Consider the following 11,679-nt stretch of genomic DNA (forward strand, 5'->3'; position numbering starts at 1 on the left):
AGGACATGGAAGGCTGTGTTACGTGGATGGGAACCACCAATGGTTCTTGACAAAGATGGAAAACAAAACTGGTGTCAAGAAGCCAGAGGAAGAATGGTCAAAAGATGAGGATGATCGTGCACTTGGCAACTTCAAGGCCTTGTATGCAATTTTCAATGGTGTAGATGCAAATATGTCCAGACTAATCAAGAGATGTACTGTTGCTAAGAACGCCTAGGAAGTTCTGAGAAAAGCACATGAAGGCACATCTAAAGTAAAGCTATCTAAGCTTCAGATGCTCAAAACCAATTTTGAAAATCTCATAATGAAGGAAGAAGAAAGCATTCATGACTTCCAAATGAATGTGCTTGATTTCGCAAATTCATTTGATGCACTTGGAAAACCCATTTCTGATGAAGAGCTGGTTGGAAAAATACTCAGATCATTACCTAAAAGATTTGATATAAAGGTTACAGCCATTGAAGAGGCTCATGATCTCTCAAGTCTGAATGTAGATGAACTCGTAGGTTCACTTCAAACATATGAGATTGGCTTGAACAGGAGAAATGAAAAGAAAGACAAAAATCTAGCCTTTGCATCAAAGAATATTGCTGATGATTCACAAGATGAATCTGAAAGTGAAGAAAGTCTATCTGAGTCTATGGCTATGCTAGGGAGACAGTTCAACAAGTTGATGAAGAAAATGGACCAGAGGCCTAAGTCAAATGGTCGTTTCAACAACAACAACAGCCCAACTTTCACAAGAAGACCAATGAAGATGAAAGAGGAGTGAAATGTCATGAATGTGAAGGTTATGGGTCATATCAGAACAGAATGCGCAACTTTTCTAAGAAAACAAAAGAAAAGTCTTGTTGCTTCGTGGTCTGATACAGATTCAGAAGAAGAGGAGTCTGCTAAATTTGTTAATACTTTAACTGGAGTTTGTGTATCTGACTCAGAATCCTGTGATGATGAGATGACTTATGAAGAACTGACTGCCACTTACAAAGATCTTCATAGTAGAAGCATAGAGGTTTGCAAGGCATTGTAGAAACAAAAGAAAGTCAATGGCAAAATGCAAACTGAAAAAATTGATCTACTCATAAGCATTGATAAGGCTCAACATAAAGGTTGAAGATCAGAATTGTCAAATTAAACAATTGCAAATGGAGAAATCTAACCTTCTTGAAAAGATTGCTGAACAAGATGAAGAGGTGATCAAGTTAAATACTGACTTGGATCAAATCAAAAAGGTAGCCAAAATGATGACTAAAGGGACTGACGCTTTTGAAGAAATGATACAAAAGCAGAACTATGGGAAACTAAAACCCATTGCTTTGAACATGAAAGAGTAAGTCAGCAGATGAAGTTCAACAATGCCACCATACATACTCCTATCAGCAGAACGTTTGTGTCAGGAGGATTGTCGCAACATCATGTGGGACATTCTAAACCCAGGTTATATAACTGGATGTGTCATCATTGTGGTAGGAAAGGACATATAAGGCCTTTCTGCTATAGATTGCACGGATATCCAAGAAGAGTTCATCAAGCATTCTATACTCCTGCTTTCTCTAATATTGAAACAAAGAAGGAATGGAGAGAAAAGAAGAAGATCACAGGTCTAATAGCTCATACATCCTTAAGAGCTTCCTCAAGAGAAACATGGTATTTTGACAGTGGCTGTTCTAAACATATGACAGGAGTTGAAAAAAATTAATCTTTGAAAACTTAAAGTCATATGCTACCAGTTTCGTGACCTTTGGAGATGGAGCCAAAGCCGAGATTAAGGGAATTTGTAATCTTGCAAACAATGGTTTACCAAAGCTAGACAATGTGTTGCTTGTAGAAGGTCTCAAAGCAAATCTAATCAGCATCAGTCAACTTTGTGATCACGGCATGAAGGTAAACTTCACAAAATCTGAATGCCTATTTACAAATGATCAAGGAGAGCTCTTGATGAAAGGAGTAAGATCTAAAAATAACTGTTATCTCTGGATTCCTAAAGAAGAAGACAATCTATCCACATGCTTAATTAGCAAAGAAGATGAGGTCAAATTGTGGCACCAAAAACTTGGCCACTTACATCTCAAATTCATGAAAAAGGCTATAGCTAAAGAAGCAATCAGAGGCCTTCGCAAACTCAAATTGAGGAAGGGAGTATTTGTGGAGAATGCCAAATTGGGAAACAAACAAAGATGTCGCATCCAAAGTTACAACATCTTACCACAACAAGGGTGTTAGAATTGCTGCACCCAGACCTTATGGGTCCAATGCAAGTGTAGAGTTTTGGGGAAAAAGATACGCATTTGTCATGGTAGACGAATTTTTAAGGTTCACATGGATTGAGTTTCTAAAAGACAAATCTGAGAGCTTTGAGGCATTCAAAGAGCTTTGCCTTCAACTTTAAAGAGAGAAGAACTCTGTCATTGTGAGAATAGGAAGTGATCATGGTAAGGAGTTTGAAAATGCAAGCTTCCTTGAATTTTGTATCTCTGAAGGAATCAAGCATGAATTCTCAGCTCCAATCACACCCCAACAAAATGGTGTGGTTGAAAGGAAGAATAGAACAATTCAAGAGTCAACCAGAGTTATGTTGCATGCGAAATATCTTCCATATCAATTTTGGGCTGAAGCTATGCATACTGCCTATTACATTCACAACCGTGTTACTCTCAGAACTGGAACATCCACTACATTATATGAACTGTGGAAAGGAAGAAAACCAACTGTCAAACATTTTCATGTGTTTGGAAGTAAATGTTACATCTCAACTGACAGAGAACACAGAAGAAAGATGGACCCTAAAAGTGAAGAAGGGATATTCCTTGGATATTCAACAAACAGCAGGGCTTACAAAGTTTACAACTTGAGAACCAAGGTCATTATAGAATCTATCAATGTTGTGATAGATGACTTAACATCTGCCAGAACATCAGACAATGAAGAAGCTGTTGCAACATCTTTGCCAACATCAGATGCAGCTGTAGCAGAAGAAGAATCAGACTCAGGTGATGAAACAACTGATCCTATGCCTGGTCCTGTTAGCAAAGTTCCATCAATAAGGATACAGAAGAATCACCCCAAGGATCTCATCATTGGAAATCTTAATCAGGGGATTGCTACTAGAAGGACAAATGAGGTTGTTACAAATTCATGCTTTGTGTCCAAAATTGAGCCTAAGAATGTGAAAGAGGCCTTTACTGATGAGTTTTGGATAGAAGCCATGCAAGATGAACTAACTCAATTCAGAAGAAGTAATGTGTGGGATCTTGTTCCTAGACCAAATATATTGTGTTAATGTCTTTAGCACAAAATGGGTGTTCAAGAACAAATCAGACGAAAATGGTGTTGTTACAAGGAACAAGGCTAGACTAGTGGCTCAAAGATATACTCAGGTGGAAGGACTTGACTTTGATGAAACTTTTGCTCCAGTCGCAAGATTGGAATCTATTAGATTACTTCTTGGTATAACATGCATCTTTAAATTCAAGCTATATCAAATGGATGTGAAGAGTGTCTTCCTTAATGGATACTTACATGAAGAAGTTTATGTGGAGCAGCCAAAAGGATTTATAGATCCTGCCAATCCTGATCATGTGTACAAACTAAAGAAAGCTCTATATGGGCTAAAACAGGCTCCAAGGGCATGGTATGAAAGACTGACAAATTTCCTTGTTAATCAAGGCTACAGAAAGGGAGGTCATGACAAAACTCTGTTTGTTAAAGAGAAGAAAGAGAAGCTGATGATAGCCCAAATCTATGTTGATGACATAGTATTTGGAGGAATGTTTGAAAAGATGGTGCAACATTTTGTCCAACAAATGCAGTCAGAATTCGAAATGAGTCTAGTAGGTGAATTAACCTATTTCCTTGGTCTGCAAGTTAAACAGATGGAAGACACCATATTTGTTTCTCAAAGCAAGTATGAAAAGAATATGGTCAAGAAGTTTGGAATGGACACTGCAGCACACAAAAGAACTCCAGCTGCTACTCACTTGAAGTTAACCAAAGATGAGAAAGGCATTGATGTTGATCAAAGTTTATACAGAAGCATGATTGGTAGTCTTTTGTATCTCACAGCAAGTAGACCTGACATTACCTTTGATGTTGGTGTGTGTGCAAGATATCAGGCCAAACCAAAGATGAGCCACCTTGTACAAGTCAAAAGAATTCTGAAGTATATTAATGGCACCAATGACTATGGGATTTTGTACTCACAGACAAAGAACTCTGCCTTGGTAGGGTATTGTGATGCTGACTAGGCCGGAAGTGCTGATGATAGGAAAAGTACATCAGGAGGTTGCTTCTTTCTAGGTGATAATCTAATCTCGTGGTTCAGCAAGAAGCAAAATTGTGTGTCTCTATCTATTGCTGAGCCTGAATACATAGCTGCAGGTAGCAGTTGTTCTCAACTGATGTGGATGAAACAAATGCTGAAGGAATATATTGTCGACCAAGATGTCATGACATTATACTGTGACAACTTGAGTGCAATCAACATATCAAAAAATCTAGTTCAACACTTAAGGACTAAACATATAGACATCAGGCATCACTTCATCAGAGATCTAGTAGAAGAAAATTGTGTGGAGCTAAAGCATGTTGGTACAAATGAGCAGCTAGCAGATATTTTCACAAAGGTGATTGATGCAAATCAATTTGTATTTTTAAGGTGCAAATTAGGAATTTGCATGCATGAGGAAGCATAACATTTACTGCAGTTATGGCGTGCAAAAGGAAACCGCTCTTTCTCCCATTCATTAATGCACGCCAATTTAGGGAAATCATTACAAACTTCCCTTAAATGTGTCATCACACGCAATCAACTCTTTTTCTCCCAACATCAAGTTCTTGCTCGTAAAACCTAGTCTTCTACTTCTCCCTACAAACCCTATTTGTTCATCTTCTCAAATCTCAGAAATCATCACCTCAACATGTCTGAATCATCCCAAACCACCAAGACCACTAGGTCCACTCGTTCGAAAGGAAAGGCTGAAGCATCTAAGATCATCAAAGATGCAGTTCCTATCACCACCGTGCATTCTAGCAACATCAAAGTTCAATCGAGTGTTGCTGAGAAGAAAGAAAAGGGTAAATCAGTTGAGAAGAAGAGTAAAGCTCCAAAAGTAAGTCAAGTTATTTCTCCTTCTGTGGCTGATAAATCTGGTAAAGAAAGTTCTAAAAAGAAACGAAGGGATTATAAGTTTAAAATTCCTTATACCATGTCTAAGTTAGTTTTTGGAATTCAATCTTTTGTCAACACATCTAAGAAAACATCTGAGACAATCGAAGGTGAACCTCATAACCCTAAGCCTGTGTCTAAAGGGGTTGAAACCAAAGCCCCAACTTCTGATAACCCTAATTCAACCGAGAATTTGGGATCTGCTGCTGAGAAGAAGAATAATATCACCTCTGAGCCTGTTGAATCTGACATGCAAACAGATGATATCCCTACAGAGATTGGTTCTAAACCTGCTCATAAGTCACCAACCATTGCTGAGATGGTGGCTGAGAAATCAACTCATGTTGTTCCTGAAGAAGATGTCATGCCTGATGTTGAGACATCTTTGAATCAACCTGAGTATGTTGAGACTGAAATTCCTGGCACACAGTGGACAGGTGTTGCTCAAGGTGTAGCAACACTTGTCTGTTGTAGACAGATGTTGTTACTGGTGCGCCAACACTTGTCTATAAACAGAGCAAATAACATAAAACAATACAAACAGTAAAGTAAATAACACACGAGAGTTGTTAACCCAGTTCAGCCTAAAGCCTACTCTGGGGGATACCAATCCAGGAATGAAGTCCACTATCAGCAGTATTACTTCGAAGCTAAACTCACCCGTTTACAACTTCTCACTTAATCACTACCCAATGACACTTCTACCTAGGAACTCCTAGATATGAGACCCCGTCCCAATTCCCACCTTAACAACACAGACAGCGTTGCTATTCAATTCAACAAACACAACAGGTGGAGACACACTCCTAAGAAACTAGGATTCACTCTTGCTTAAAAGCTTGCGAGTAAACCACACAACACAATAGAACAATCTCCGTACTTCAAAGCTTAGGAGAAGTTCACACTTACAACTCAATAACACTCAGGTCCTAAGCTTGCATCAATGAGACACAAGAAAGGCTCACAATTAACACTCTAAAATCCTAAAACACACGCTTTGTAAGAACACGATTTTAGATACTTGAAACCATATGCTTGCCTTCGTATTTATAGTAGTAGAACGACTTGGGCTTCAAGACAAAATTAGGGCTTCTAGAATTGCGGCAGCAGTGATATATTTTTGAAAACAATAGTTATATTTTTGAAACCGCAAAAATATATTTTCCAAAAATATAATTCCTTTGGAAAATAAAACTAGGGTTTGGCTGCCTCATGAAACACATTAAACACGTGCGCCTTCCTCTGTAAGAAACCTTGAAACAATTCTTCAAACAGATCTTCAAAAGATTGAGTAGAAAATAAAAACATCCAGCTGGCGCGCGTAGAACAGAGTCAGGTGTTGTTCCAAAGTGTAACAACATTTGTCACAACACTTGGGGTCAGCACACTTGTCTCAACACTTGGCTAAAATATGTTTTTGCAAAATGTAGCCAATCATACAAAAACCCAACAATCTCCCCCTTTGGCAAATTTTGGCTAAAACAATATTAGACCAGTATATAGAGAGACACAGTATTACCTTTCCTTCGAGTCAACATGATCACACAACTAGGAAAGAAAGTAACACATAATAAAAACTACTTCCAGAAGAGATAAGTAGTATCAGAGGCAATGCAACAGCGGAATAAACACAACTAGCCTCATGGAACAACACAAGGGAGAAATAAACTCCCAATAGTAGATGCTTAGAAGTAGGAGAAATAAACTCCTAATAGTTTAAGGCTCATTCCTTTAATATAAGAACAACAGGGAAAAATAAATTCCCATAAACATCTGAGAAAAATAAATTCTCAGTCATAATGGATAGTGGACTCAATAGTCAGGTGCCATAACACTTGGCACAACATTTGTCATCAAATACATTCAGGCGATCAAGAGATAATTTCACTCACACTCCCCCTGAATTCATGCATACACACACCAGATAGAGAAAGAATATTCACTACTCCCCCTCAGTACGAGCATACGAACAATTCATGCAAAAACAGTCAACAGTCACCAGATGTGAGAACATCTGTCCACACACTTGTCACACACACACACTACTCCCCCTTTTTAGCCACAATTTAGACAAACATCATGAATAGGAAATCATAGTGTACCAGAGCATAGAGAATATCAGTTGTGCAGTTATTACAGACCATAGAGCACGCACAGGTGCTAGAAATTCAGGGCCTTGCTCATAAGGAACAACAAAAGAAACACCAAGAAAATCAACAATAGTACATCAAAAACAAATATAAGGAAACATCAGAAATCAGATTGAAGAACTTTCATCAGAGTCCTCCATCATATCCTCAGAGCCATCCTCAGACTCACTAGCCTCTTTTCCTTCTTGTCCATCTGGCTCACCTTCAGCCATTTCAGCAGCTTCCTCAGCCTTGAGTGCCTCAACCACACGGTCTATTTTCAGCTTCCTGGCCTCGAGAGCTCTGCTGGTCTCAGTCAAGTCTGCAATCATCTGCTTCCTAGAGAGTACTCCAGCCTGGACAGATGTGCCAACACCTGCTGCAACATTTGTCCCATCCAGCAGTCTCTGCTCAATAACCAACACCCCTTTCCTTTTACAAGGAACATCAGTTCTTCTCAAAATATCTGGGTGTTGCTCAAGTATTATATTGCTTAGCAAAGTGGGGAGAGCAACTGGTTTCTCAACAGCATATGTTAAAGCATGGCTCAAAGTTTCTTGAAAGAAATAAGCTCCATAGTCAAAATTGGCCTTAGTACCCACAGCATAGATAAACTTTCCCAATCCTCTTGCAATATCACCTGAGTGAGTGGTTGGTACCCAATTATGGGCAGCAATCCTATTTAAAACAGCATAGAATGGTGAGAGGGAAGTTGCAGATAGCTTTGCCTTGCTTGGCCACACTTTAATTTTTCCACCAGTGAGGACCTTGCAGATTTCATTATCTGTGGCTTTTAGAGGAGCCACTTCATCAGAACTTCTTTGGAGATATTGGTTTATCACAATAGGGGAGAATTGAACACACTTTCCACGAACAAACACTTGCCTGTATTCAGGACTTGCTGGATCATTACAGTCTGCAGCCACATTAATCAAAAATTCCTTGACAAGCCTGTCATAGCACTTGTCCAAACCAACCACAGTTTTCATCAGACCTGCATACTCAAGAGCTTCTACAACACTAGGACATTCAAGAATATCCTTCTTCAAATTCCTTTCCAGAGCCAACCTCCTATGATATACAAATTTCAATCTTGCAGATCCATTTTCCAAATGGAATGAAACATTGTCTAATGGAGCAGATGGAACAGATTGAGGAACCTTCTTCCTTCCTACACTTTTCCTAGATGTGCTGCCAGATGCAGCAACATCTGTCTCCGGTTCAAAATCAGAATCACTAGTTGGTGGATCCTTCCTTTTCCTAGTCTCAGTTCTAGGAACCACCTTACTTACAGGTTTTGGAGGTCCATATAGGGGCTTTTTACCAGTAACTTTTTCAGCCCTAGATGGTTTGTGTGTTTGGACAGGTGTGTTAGTAGCCTCTACAGTTTTACCAGCCCTACTTCTAGTCCTCCTAGCCACACTAGCTTCAGAATGTGCAGGAATAGCCTTATCACTAACAGTAGTTTCATTTTCATTAACAATTATTACCTCAGGAGTTTCATTCACAACTTTATCAGGAACAGCTTCTTTATCAGTAGCCTTAGGTGGGGGACTCTCATCAGACTCAGAATAGTCCACCAGATTTTCTTGTGCCAAAGATGTGGGAACATCTGGCACCACATTTGGCGCAGCGCCATGTGTTGCAACATTCGGCGCAACATGAGTCTCAGGAGCAGTTTTCTTGAGAGACTCATCAGCAACAGCCTCATTGGTCTCAGTGGAAGCACCAATATTAGCATCAACAACAGTAGGGGGGTTAGGAACAGTTTTCCCCAATTTTTCAGACATAGCAGGGTCCTTTAAACCTAGGGTCTCAACAGGATTTTCAACATTAAGACCTAAATTAACAGAAGTCTTACCAGATGTGTCAACATTCTCTTCTGCAGGATCAACGACAGGAGTAGGAACATTTTTTGATGGCAGAGGATCAACATGCAGTTCAGACATTGTATAAGATCTTCTCGATTCAGTTCGCGATTTCTTGCTCTTCTTCTTCGTTTTCTTAATTGAAGAGGAGGGAGATGAAGGATTTATGCTCGTTCGTGATGATTTTTCCTTCTTCGCAACTGATTTTCTCCTCATAGTTGGACTTATGGAAGGTATGGTGGTGAGAGGAACAGCATCGATTACCACCTTTTGTAGTGATGGAGTAGCATCTGTCTTTGTTGGTGAAGATTTGGCGGAGTTAGACATGATTTGGAATTGAAGTTTTCTGAGAAGAGGAGAAGTCAGAGAAGTGTTGATGAGGAAGATAGAGAGTTTTTGAGCGTGAGAGAGAGAATAGATGAAAAGTAATGATTGTGGTTGATGGAGGTTGTGGGAAGTTGAATGAGAACTTCCTTGATTAGCGTGTAACTTAAAGTGATGAGAGGTAGTTACACGCATTGCATGCTGTAACTGCTATTTGTCTTCAAAAAGGCAAATTCCAAGTTTGCCTCTTAAATTTTCAAATTGACTTGCATCCAACGCTTTAGTAAAAATGTCTGCTAATTGTTCTTCCGATGCAATGTGCTCAAGTGTAACAATTTTTTCTTCTACCAGCTCTCTTATAAAATGATGACGTATGTCAATGTGCTTAGTCCTACTATGTTGAATAGGATTTTTAGAAATGTTTATAGCACTAAGTGATGACAAAATAGCAAGTGTACTAATTTATCGTTAAGTAATAAAATTTATAAAGTTCGTATCCGCAGGGATTGTTTCAATCTTGACAAAACAATTGTATCGTATTTAAAACGTAAATAAAAGGGGGATTTTTCTTTGGTTTGAAGTTTAATCATAAACTAGAAATAACCTAGGATTCCAAGTAATAAAAGAACAGCGATTGATCCTTTTGGTTCATCTAATTACTATTTCTCTTGGTAATTTCATGTATGATTACAAATTACTCAATTCAGTTTCACGATTAGATTAAATCAAAAATGATTATGCTCAATGTCTTGGTAACATAATCCTCTCTCTTGATCATCGATTCCTAATGTCTTAGGTAATCTATGATCAATTGAGGTTTACAAACTTTAATCTTTTAATCTCAATTAACAATCTGAAATGTCTTAAGTGAAAGTTAATTGATCAATCATTCCTAGATCGATCATTCATTCCTATCGTCATAGTAAAACAAATAATTGAAATCATTACACAATTGATCAAGTCATGCAAAGCATTAAGCACAAGGAATAATTGAAGAAACTAACTTCGTAATTCATTGATCATATCATATGATAATCACATTGTTCAAGAAAAATAACAATTAGAATCCCCTAAGGACCAATCATGAAAATTTAGCTAGACATAATATTTAAAGAAACAAGCATGATGAAAAGGAATAAACCCAAGATGGATTGCTTTGCTCTTCACGTTGCCTTCCTTTGCTTCTTCAATTTCTCTTCCGTTTCCGTCCTTGCTGCGTGTGTTGCTGTATGTGATGTGTTGCTCCTCTTGGGCGTGATCCACTTTTTTTTTACGTGATGTTTCTTCTTCTTCTAGGATTGGGTCCATCATGGCATAAAGCCCACTTTGCTTTTTGATTTGGTCAAGCTTGGTCAAAGTTTGATCTTCTTTTCTATTCACACCAGCCCATACACTAGAACACTTATAATAATAATTTTTGCACTCAAACATAAACATGTTAAGTCGAACCAAGAAAATAAAAGCTACGCAAAATATTATTTTTATAGAGAAAAACACTTAATTGACTCAATAAACCAAAAATTGTAATTTATTTAAAATGACTCTAAATTAAATATTAAACTAATAAAATGATATTAAAAACTTAATTAAAAAGACTCTAAAAATAGCGACTGATGAAGACTCATCACAACCCCAAACTTAATCTGTTGCTTGTCCTCAAGGAACAATGCTTTCAAAAGAGTGCAACTCAACCTCAAACACCAAACCAAACATTCATGTTAATCTATCTCCGTAATCAATAAGAACAAAACATGTCATTTTACAAAAATTATCATGCTCACACGGTCACTTTCATCTACTAAGAACCAATTGGAAATTCAAAACAATTCATCCAACATTCATTCATCAAGCTCAATTCTCTTTTCACACAATCTCACCAAAATTCTCTCAATTGTTTAGGGACATACACTCAATCAACACAATCTACACCTTTCTACCATAGGCTTGCAAGGACTCTAAAAATCGATCGACATACAATGAATTTGCACCTTTCGAGGACTTTTCAGGTTATAGCGTGACTTAGGTTTATTGAAGGGTGGATATTTTTGGGAAACTAGGTAGAAAAACTTGAAGCTTATAAGATCACCTATTTCAAACAAAATTGGACAAATCAATTGATCCCCCAAAACCATCACATTCATACTAGAGAACTTAATTATCACAATTTTTTGTTTTTCCCTTTTCCTCATGCAAA

Source organism: Trifolium pratense, linkage group LG7 (assembly GCF_020283565.1).
Source record: "Trifolium pratense cultivar HEN17-A07 linkage group LG7, ARS_RC_1.1, whole genome shotgun sequence".
Lineage (NCBI taxonomy): Eukaryota > Viridiplantae > Streptophyta > Magnoliopsida > Fabales > Fabaceae > Trifolium > Trifolium pratense.